This window comes from Apis dorsata, unplaced genomic scaffold (genome assembly GCF_000469605.1).
Source record: "Apis dorsata unplaced genomic scaffold, Apis dorsata 1.3 scaffold_70, whole genome shotgun sequence".
NCBI lineage: Eukaryota > Metazoa > Arthropoda > Insecta > Hymenoptera > Apidae > Apis > Apis dorsata.
Window position 1 is genome coordinate 81,283 of NW_006263368.1, and position 11,083 is coordinate 92,365.

The window sequence follows — 11,083 nt, forward strand, 5'->3', positions numbered from 1 at the left end:
AAATTGCGAAGAACTTCCGGTCGGAAGTTGTCGCATTCTCCGGTAGTCGTTTCGTGACGATACGTAATTCATGTGTCAGGAAAAAAGGTAATCGATCGTCGAGACACGTGTTTCACGAGGACTCGTCATAAGGCTTCCTTCCTTGGAAATTTCACGCATTAGATAAATAGATATGCACGTTGCATTGTAAGTAATATGCTATTACAAATATACGCCATTGGCTTGGCTTATAACTTGCATTCCGATAAATAGTCCTCTCTTTTGCTCCTTATATTGCGTTTTCACGCATTTTCTTTTATATTTTATGTCTTTTTCTCTGTTACAATTTTCATACGAAATTGTTTTTACCAATCATTTGCCGCCATTTACATTATTATTTTGTACAATCATGTATAAAATAATTCATCAATTATTGTTTATATATTTCTAATTATCTAATGCAGTACAAGCCATCGATTGTGGATGAATTTGCTTTTTTAATTTACAATAGAATGTTTTTATTTTACAATAGAATGAAATAGTAATGAATGAAAAAGTAAAATTATACTTGTATATAATTATAAGGATATAAAAATTTGACTATGTAGATATTTATTATTAGAAATTACATAAGTATTATATTTGCAACAATGAGTTGCTAGCTTTTTGATTAAAATAAGAAATTGAAATTAATTAGCATTGGTTTTTCTCGTATAAAGTATATGTATATAATAAGATGTTAAAAAAATTTATATCATATTCAAATTCATATCATATGAATTAAAATTATAAAACAAATTTTTTGATTCATTATGTGACGGAATTTTACATAAACAATTTACATAAACAATTTCCATGATATTTTTAAATAATAATTTTTATATCTCAATGGTAATGAAACTAAAGAACATCGATGACGCCATATGATGTAATCTTTAGGAATTTCGAAAGTTTTATACAGAGAAATTCAAAAAAGATCACGAAGTATTTTTTAATTTATGATCCAATAGAGATCAATTAAATTAATGTAATATTTCTCTATTATTTATTAATAAATTGCAATAGCAAATTTGAAATTCTTCAATTTCTAAAAAAATTATTTAAAATAAATTGTTATAATTTTTATTTTAAAATTCATCGAGTTAAATATAATTAAATATAATAAATTAGTTATAAATAAATGTTATTATTAAATTTTGTTATTATTTTTATTAGCACTAGTACTAATAAAATATTAGTATTAATAATTAATACTTGAATATTCAAAAATAAATAACACTAAAATAGGATTTTGTTTTAATATAATTATATTAATATATAATATATAATATATAATTACAATATAATAATTGGCAATAATTATAAATATAGTATCGATATAATAAATAAAATCTTTTTGAAAAAAATTATGTATTTATATATATTAATTATGTATTTCTTGGATTTTCTATATGTAGATATATAAAAAAATCATAATTGAGATAAACAACAGAAAAAACTAGGATATACCGTAATACTTCCGCTAACTTATCTTTTTAAATAATTCATTGATCTAACTGGGTTAGTGTTCTTTACGGTATTTAATTAATTAGTTGAATAAATTTAAAATAAAATGAGTATAGATTTTTTATGTAATTTAAAAACAGTGTATTATAAAGAATACAAAAATACAAATTAAAAACTAAAAATTTGGTTTGATTTTAAAAAATGAATAAAAAGAAAAGGAAAGAAAGAAAAAGAAGAAAAAAAGAGAATAATAAAAATTTATGTAAAAATAAATTATAATAAATAAATAATTAATAGATTAGTAGATTAGTACAATATCATTAAATATTATTAATAGTTATCGATGGAATGAATTAAAATTACAAATTTATTTAAATAATCATAATTTATTTGATTATTAACTAAAGAAAAGAAAAAAAATCATATTGTGAAAAATTAGATTTTTAAAATTTTGAACGTAAATTGCATAATATAGATTATCTTTTCTTCGTTGATCATCGTGTTTAATATTTTTCTTAATCTCTCACTAGTAATATGCTCTGCTAGTTTCTTTCCTCCTCTATAATGTCTCATAATTCAGAAAATGTGCAAATGGAATTTTAATTGTTATTTATTTTATTCACTCAGTTCTCGTATCGCTCGTCGCGTCTTGTTGTCTTGCATAAACAAATAATACAAAATCGATTATGATATTATTAGAAGGTAATTTATGAATCTATTGATGCTTTAAATTAATAATATAAAGAATTCAAAAGAAATATTATTCGAATTGTTTCAAATTTTCAAATGATTAAAATTTTCGAGATTAAATTTCAAAAATTTGATCAACAAATTTTTGGAGATGTTAAATCACTTAAAAATAATTTTCATTGATTTTATTTTATTCAATAATTTATAATACTTTAATTTTTTATTTTTACCAAATGTTTTTTATTATATAAAACTAATTTTAGATGAAGAAATTGAAATTGAGATTAGATTTGTAACCAATTAAAGAAAAATCTTTTTTTTTTTATTAAAATATCAAAAATTTATGTCCATATAATTTAATTCAATTATACATTTCATTTTTCGAATTATATAATGCATTAACTTAATACATTACGTTTCTGTTTTCATTGATTCATATAATTGGAGAACAGACGTTCATACATTATATATAATATACACATGAAATAACATTCGACATAACATTAATTCATAATATATAAAAGCTTATAAATTTATTAATTTCAATTTGAAACTTTGTTAAATTTGAAAATTTTATTTTAAAAAAATAAGGAATTTTATTGTATAATCAATAAATAATAAATAATAGATAATTTCTTATGACGATTATCACTGACCAATCTCAATTCATTCTTGTTCACATTAGTTCATGCAAAATAAAAAGTATCATTATTTCTAGTAAATAGGAATAATTAGCCGGCGTCTGACTGTTAATTTAAGATATACCAAGTTTAATGTTCCAAAGCAATGTTGGTTCTATTTAGTTATGCAAGCATAAGTTTATTTGTCAAAGAAAGTATATATATCGAATACTGAAATACATGTACATATACCTTTATGTATACCTCAAAATATTACATACTTATTACATATATACATAACGTATTTCGCCAAGGACATTCTTTTATATCTGCATATATGCATCATAACGGTTTCGTAGTCATTGACATCATCATTGGTATACCCAGTAGAGTCAAATTTTGATCAGTTTTTTTTAAATTAATTTCTAAATTTGTTTAAAAATTTATAAATTATATAAAAAATTTTGTTTATGTAAATATGTAAAAGAAATGAATTGTATATAAAAATATCTATAAATAAAATATCATTAAATGTTACATGATGTTACATAACCTATATGTCATGGACATCGAATGTATGTCATCGAATCTCTTCTCTATTCGAGGGCGATCTTGATGATATGATACGATATATATCGATATATACGATATATATCGAATCTGGATTTTTAAGAAATACTTTTCTCTTCAAAATCGATTTTATAATCGTATGAGATTATATGGTTACGTATGCCATTCGATGTAGTGTGGGTCGGCTTTAGGACGACGATATCTTGGCAAACGGGCAAGCAGACAAGCGAACGAAGCAAAGCAGGCAAGTTTGCCACGAGAGATTGGAATGTCTCCCGTCCGTTCGAACCCTGTCCCCCTCCTTACTTTTCCTCCACTCCTTCCCCCCTGTGGCTCCGTACCTATAGTGGCCGCTGCCAGTGATTTCCTCTCTCCTCCCCCGCTCCGTTCTTTCTCTGTTCATCTAATGTTATATTCTTATTTCGTTAGATCCCAGCATGCAAGGTATAATAATAAAAAAGCAAATAATAAAAAAGAAAAAAACAATCAAAGAATGACGAAAAGAATTGCACTAGTGATGGACTTAATTTATCTTTAGCGATCATTTTCATAGTTTTCAAGCTATTTGGCGCTTCGTAATTTACACGTATGTTCGCGGTTAGAATTTATGCGTGATTTTATTTCAAAGTATATTAAAATAATTGTTTAGTAATATTATTTTTTCAGATATAACTTTTTATATCGAAATTATTTAGAATTATTTGAATTATATGGAATTATTTCCTGATTGAATGATTTCTGTAAAAAAATTTAATATACACAATTATGTTTTAAATTTATTATAAAATGATGTTTATAATTAACATAAAATGTTTATATAAACATAAAAAGTTGTATTTTTTTAATAAAAATAAAATGTTTAATATTTTTATATATTTAATATTTTTTAATAAAAATAAAAATAAAATATGAAGGAATTTGCCTTGAGATTTAATTTTAGAATTTCTAACTAGCAATAGGTCAAGATGTCTTCTTATCTATTCCTCATTATTTTGCTTCTATATTATAAAAATTTCAATAAAATTTAGATAATAATAAATGTCTTATAAGTCCAAAAAACATTCAACTTGTAAATATCATTAGTAGAATGATAGGAGGAAAGAAAAATAAATCATGAATAGTATAATCTAGTGTGGATGAAAATATATTCAAGAATATTAACTGGTTAATAAAATGAATACTTTTTCTAAGTTTAAATGCATCTTGAAAAAAAGATGCCAGTTCTCTCAAATCTACAGTTTTCTTTCTCAGGCTTCGGCCCTGGATATTCCATCCTCAGTTGCTTCTTTCACTCTGTCTCCTTCTGTCTGTATACTTCTATCTTTCTCTTTTTTTCTCTCTTCCCGCGCGAATGCGACCCTTTTGGCGTAGTGGCTACCGGTGTTACGCTCGTAGGGCCCCCAGGCGGTCCACGAACGGATTCACGAAGAGCTACGAGGACTCCCGAGGGTGTACGATCGTGTGCACGAGCGGATGTGCTACTGTCCTTCGATACTCTGGATGATGCCCCCATGGTACTGCGAATCGACTATACCGTTTACTCTTTTGCGCGCGAAAGAAATAGGATGATCAAGAAATATAGAATATTATCATTATATAGCAATGTAGCTCGCACTTTGCATTTATTATTTTTTTTCTCATTATATTTTATGTAACACATTATTTCAAAATATATTTATTACATAGATTCATCAACTTCAAATTCGCTGCATAATATACATGTATATTTATCTATAAACAAAGATAAAACAATTTATTTCTTGTTTAAAGAATAGTAAGCAAAAAATTTTGGATAATCTCAAATACGGACGTGACGTAGATAGTTTGGAAGTAAAGAAAAATGGAGAGAGCAGTAAGAAGAGCAACCAACATTACGATATTGCTCGCCATTTGCCAACGCAGCTTTTCACATTCCTTAGCCTCTCTTCCAGGGGCAAACAATGTTAACTACCACGCGAAGAGATCGAGATTCCATCTTTACCATGTGATACATAAATAGGCCGACGCTTTTACTCGACGACCAGATATACATATGAACATGCGTTATTATTCCTTTTTGTAACCGATTATTTTTAGACGCTCGTTGGAATTTCGCTTCTTTTTTTCTTCTTTGTTTCTCTTTAACTTCATTCTTTTTTTTCTTGTATTTTTTTTTTTTTAAATTTTATCGTTTATTCTGATTATCATATTTGAGATCGATTTTACAGATTTATAATATAAAATATAAAATTTTTTTAATGAAATTGAATAACATTGAATTGTGTGAAAATATAAAAAATATAGAAAAAATATCGAAATAATTGTAGAATTTTATATATTATAATATCTATATATGCTATATATTATCAAATCAAAAAAAAAAAATCGAGAAAAATCAAAAAGAATTTTCATTTTTATTTTTCCCTTTATTCTTGATAATTTATTATGCTATGACAAAAACAAGTTCGAAATGTTCCGGGATTGATTCTAAGAATAATATAGTCGCGAGATATCTAATCAAGTCATTTAAATAAACTACAATGTTATTAAGTGACTTTAATATCGAAAATTTTTCATACAAGAAGCTGAAAGAAGTAACAGTCTTGATACTTGTAATTATCATTAAAGATATTACTTATCAAATTTAGGAATTAGTTAGTTGCTGTAGAATAAAAGGCAAAAAATAAAAAATTTCTAAAATTGTTATAACAATTGAAAGTTTGTAGAAATTGTCTTAAATTATATTAATTTATCGATATATATTATAATTTTTTTAATATATTTTTAATTGCCATTGCACTCGACAACTTGCATTTTTTCCTTGAATGTATACGTCTTGGACTATAGAAACAAGCTTGACTCACAAAATTTTGATTGCTTCTTATCAACACAGGAATGCATGAAGATTAATTGTCAGAAACTTATCATGGCTTGATAATTAACAGCTAAATGACATATCCCAGATTCCGATCTTGGCTACTGGTTATCATAATTTCTTTAAAAAAGAAACTACTTCCTCATCGCAATCTCTCAAAGATTTAGAATTTAATCATCAATTATATTTTATCATTTTTCATTTAAAAATATTTTTAAATTGTTTAATCTATAAACGAGTATTTCCTCTATAAACGAATGAAAATAATATTTATTCGGAACTCTAATAACAATGCATTTTGATCAGTTGTTATAATTTTTTTCTCGAACTATTATCTAAATTGTTGAATGTATTGATATTATATGTCGAATTTTTTTAATTCATGAAAAACGGTGAAATGCAAAAACTTTTCGTCTAAATCTACAAGATCGTCTCTTATCATTTCCAATGAATCACAGCAAGTAAATATTCACGTAAAATGTCATTTTATTATTATCGCGACGAATATTACATTTCTTCGTCAACAGTAGTTAATTCTGCAATTTAATAATATTTCTTATAATTTTTTTTTTTCTTTAGTTTATTACTAAAAAAAGAAATCAGCCAGAGAAAATTAAACAAATTTATTATAAATACTATAAATGGAATTCTTTTTAAATTTTTTTAATTATTTTATTATGATATATAATTAAAAATCTAAGAAAATTTATTTTCAAATACTTCAGAGCAAATACTTAACTTTTTTTTATTTTTTTTTTAAATCACATTCAAGTTCAATTATTATGTAAATTTAAAAAATAACATATCAAATTGACCTTTCTTAAATTTTAATTTTATTACAAGGTTTAAATGTAACACTTATTAAATGTATACTTATTTTTTCAAATTCTATTAATTTGATTTTTTTTTGTTAACAAAGTAAAAATTAAATTTAAGTTAAATTAAATTAAATAATAATAATTGAAAAACGCAATTAATTATAATTATATAATTATATTAATTACCAAAATGAATATCGAATATGAGTCATTATTACGATCGCGTAACGGACTGATCCAAGGGTTGCTTTTATCTCGTCATGTTTGTTTCGGTGATATGCCGATTTCTTTGAAATCTCAATATAACGCTCGACATTCATTCAAAGGGAATGCACGAGCATCAGATGCCGATTTCTCCGAAAGGGAGAGCTCGGTAAAATGATATGCATACCGAATACATTCGTCAGGATTTCTAACTTTTTCTCCACGTTGTTCTTCCCAGAAGGGCGGTACAAAAATGTGGATGTATTCTGTATTCTTTTTTCAAACATCTACAATATATTCTTTTCTGTCCTCTTATTTTTTCTCTTTTCTTTTTTTCCTTCTTTTTTTTATGATTTTAAAATTAAATATGGATTTCAAAAATTTATTGTTCCTATATTTATTAAAAATATAATAGTGCTAGAGATACTATTAGCAAAAATTGACTCTATAAAGAAATATTGAATATAACTATTAATATACATATATATCTAATTAAAATAATATTAAAACTACATAATCTAATTGAAATTATTCATTATGAGAATTAAATTGATGTGACAGAGAAAATATTTTTTTGCATTAACATTCTAAAGCATTAATAAAAAACATTGAAATGGAATCAATACTTGGAAAAATTCAACGATGAAAGATTGCATGATGCCAATATTGAAGATTATGTAGATTATATTCACTGGACAACTGTCCAGTGGCCCCATTGAAACGTTGGTGAAAGCGACAAACACGAATGAATATGTGGAATGATTAAGTGGAATGAATGACCGGAATGCATGAATGATAGAAAAATTTAAATCATGTCTCATAAAGTCTACTGATATAAAAAGTAAAGCTGATATAAAAATAAAGAAAATCTATACTTTTTTATATTTAATAAACACATATTAAATATAATTTCAATTATATTTTATATATGCCTTATATTATATTTTTTGGTATCCTCTTTCATTTTATAAAATGAAGATAGTTTCAAGATAGTTTTGATCGTATGATTTTCAAATTTTAATTTCGCGAGTCTGTTCGAAAACGCAAAAAAGAAAAAGCATATGGAGGATGCGTTTGTGCAAGAAGATAGGATTGTTGGAAAGTTAAGAGGTTTTGCTTGATCCGTACAAGCACCTTCGTTCGCTGAACGGGGCATCGAGTTATCGGTATATACACTACGATAATGGCATCGCATTCCATTCATATCAGCATCGCTCGTTCGCCACCGCAGCCTACCCGCTCTCTCGCTCCCCACTCCTTTTACTCCCTTCTCCATAGTCAGACGCGCGTATGCGCAGGTTCGTTCCATCGTTTGCGCAGGTTTGTTCCATCGTTTGCGCACATCGTTGGAACGCAACTGACACGACCCGACCGATTACTGAATGTGAACGCACCTTTACACAGCCGATCGTCATGCAGGCTTCACCTCGTGTGCATTCCTTCTGCGACTGTTGGAAAATGTCTCTCTGAGAAAACTTATCTCGAGAGAGAGCGATGCAGTTCGATCTTGATTGCACTGATTTCGTCGGTAATGGTATTTTTTCCCTATTTTATAATTAGATTTTTAGGCCTCGGTGACGTAAATGGCATGTATTACGTATATTATGTTTCCTCTCAAATCATAAAATATCTCTTATTTTTAATAAAACTTCGGTACTTATTGAAGGTTATGGATTTTAAATTATATATATTTTTTTATAACATTATTTTTAGTATATTTTATATTTTTCTTATTATATAAAATATCAAATTAAATGATGTTCTCTTATATCTTTTTATTTTTATCAGATTAAAAATATAAATATAAATTGGCTATAACTTTGAGAAGCTGTATACGCTTTCCATTATTGTTCATATTACATACGATACATATATTAAAAATAATTAGATCATGTAATCAATAATTTAAATAATTTTATTTTTATACAAAAAATTATTGCAAAAAAAAAAAAAGAAAATCTATATATATATATATATATATTTGAATATATTTTGAATGCGATATATCTGTAATTTTTTCTACGTTTAATGTATCATAACTATATAAATAGCAAATATATCCAAATTTTCTTCACGAAGAATTCTTATATTTTATAATAAGGTAATGATGGCAGATATCATTGTACAAATGTGTTTTCCTTCTTATTATTTATGTATGATTTATGATTTATTTATTTGATAAATTTTTTCTTTTTACAAACTTAATATAGAATTTAAAATGGAATTTAATAATCATTGCATACAATGCTTATATACCATGCATAAATTATTAATATGTTTTCATTTTTAAAAGAATGCGAAAAAAATTATATTTATTATTATAATAATGTCTAATATCTAATAAATATAAAGAGTAAATATACGATAAAAATACATACAAACATATACCTAACAAACAAGTTACACAATATCATTATTCCAGTTTGCGATTTTTCTTTCTAAATTCTGAATTTTTTGTATATTAATATATTAGTATAAATAATGGAAATGAAAATAAATAAAATAATTATATGATTATAATAAATTTAAATTGATATTATTTCCATATAAAAAATAATATTTTATTAAGAACAAAGATCATACTTTTTGTTATTTAATTTTTACATTCGCATTATTTATTTCAAATAAATATGATTTTGATTGATATGGATTCTCTTGATGAGCCATTTCTTTTAATCAAACAATATCTTCCTGATTATAACACAACAATTTCATTTCGAGTATTAATTGTTCGATGAATTATTATCGAATTCATTGTGCCCTTTTATTTTAGATAAAGAAAAAAATGTACAAATTATTTCTTTTCCCTTTTTAATATTAACGCAGTTATAATAATATTTAATATAGTTTTTATAATGTATGAATATTGTGGCTGATTACATAATGGCATTAAAAGTTTTGGAAAAAGAATGTCTGAAGATATCATGATTCAAGATAGATTTATTTTAAGATATGTTTTAAGATATGTTTTAAGATATGATTTGTTTTAAGATATGTTCGGAGAAGATATTTTCAAGATTTTATATATTTTTGAATAGACAATCTTTATAGCAAAAAATATTCTGTAATTCGAAAATTTTTATAAGACTAAAATTTTATTTGTTCTTTTCCGCTTTGCTTTAAAAACTTTACAATATTAAAATATAATTTAAAAATAATTTATTTTTATTCGCATATTATTTCAAAGTTTATGAGAATGTATTACATATTCCAATCGCATTATTTGTCGTTGAGTATTCGCGAATGTAATGAATCATAAAGAATAATATTTAAAATTCTTACAATTAGATGAAATTTTATTTTCATTTATTTTAAATATATGTAAAATTTATAAAATATATAAATACATTATGTATATTCTTATTCAATTTTGATTTTTTCAGAGTCTTCATTTCAATTAAAAAAATCAATTTTAAAACCTAATTATATTTAATTAAACAATAGAGATTTATTATTATTATTTATTATTTATTATTTATTATTGATAATAATTTTAAATTTAATTTTTAATGTTTAATGATATTAAATTTTATATTTGATCTAAAATAAAAATATTATTCAATGTTACAATGTAATACAAGCTATTTACTGCTTTAAAATTAATATCGAAATGAAAAAAATTATATTAAAGCGTAAGATTATAATTTTATAATTTAATATTATAATTTATAAATAAATTATACACGTAAGTGTATATTTATGAATTCGTTAAGTCAATGTTTTTTTTTAATATTCCGAAGATACATTGTTAACACTTGTCATTATGCTAATTGAGAATTATCAAAGAAAGAAAAAAAAAATCGATGCAAAAAATAAAATTATATTAAATACATATAAATTGA

The 11,083-nt window shown here is 24.4% G+C and overlaps 1 protein-coding gene and 1 long non-coding RNA gene across 4 annotated transcripts in view; one reads left to right on the top strand and one right to left on the bottom strand.

The window, feature by feature from the left end:
* LOC102678921 (protein kibra) overlaps positions 1 to 11,083 on the top strand; it is a 42,556-nt gene that overhangs the window by 16,472 nt on the left and 15,001 nt on the right. The gene's annotated exons all lie outside the window — the stretch shown is intronic.
* LOC116186889 lies at positions 3,272 to 5,113 on the bottom strand. Its single transcript, XR_004151936.1, has 2 exons — positions 4,547 to 5,113; positions 3,272 to 3,768 (listed from the first exon to the last, which is right to left on the bottom strand). It is a non-coding gene; the product is annotated as an uncharacterized LOC116186889 (long non-coding RNA).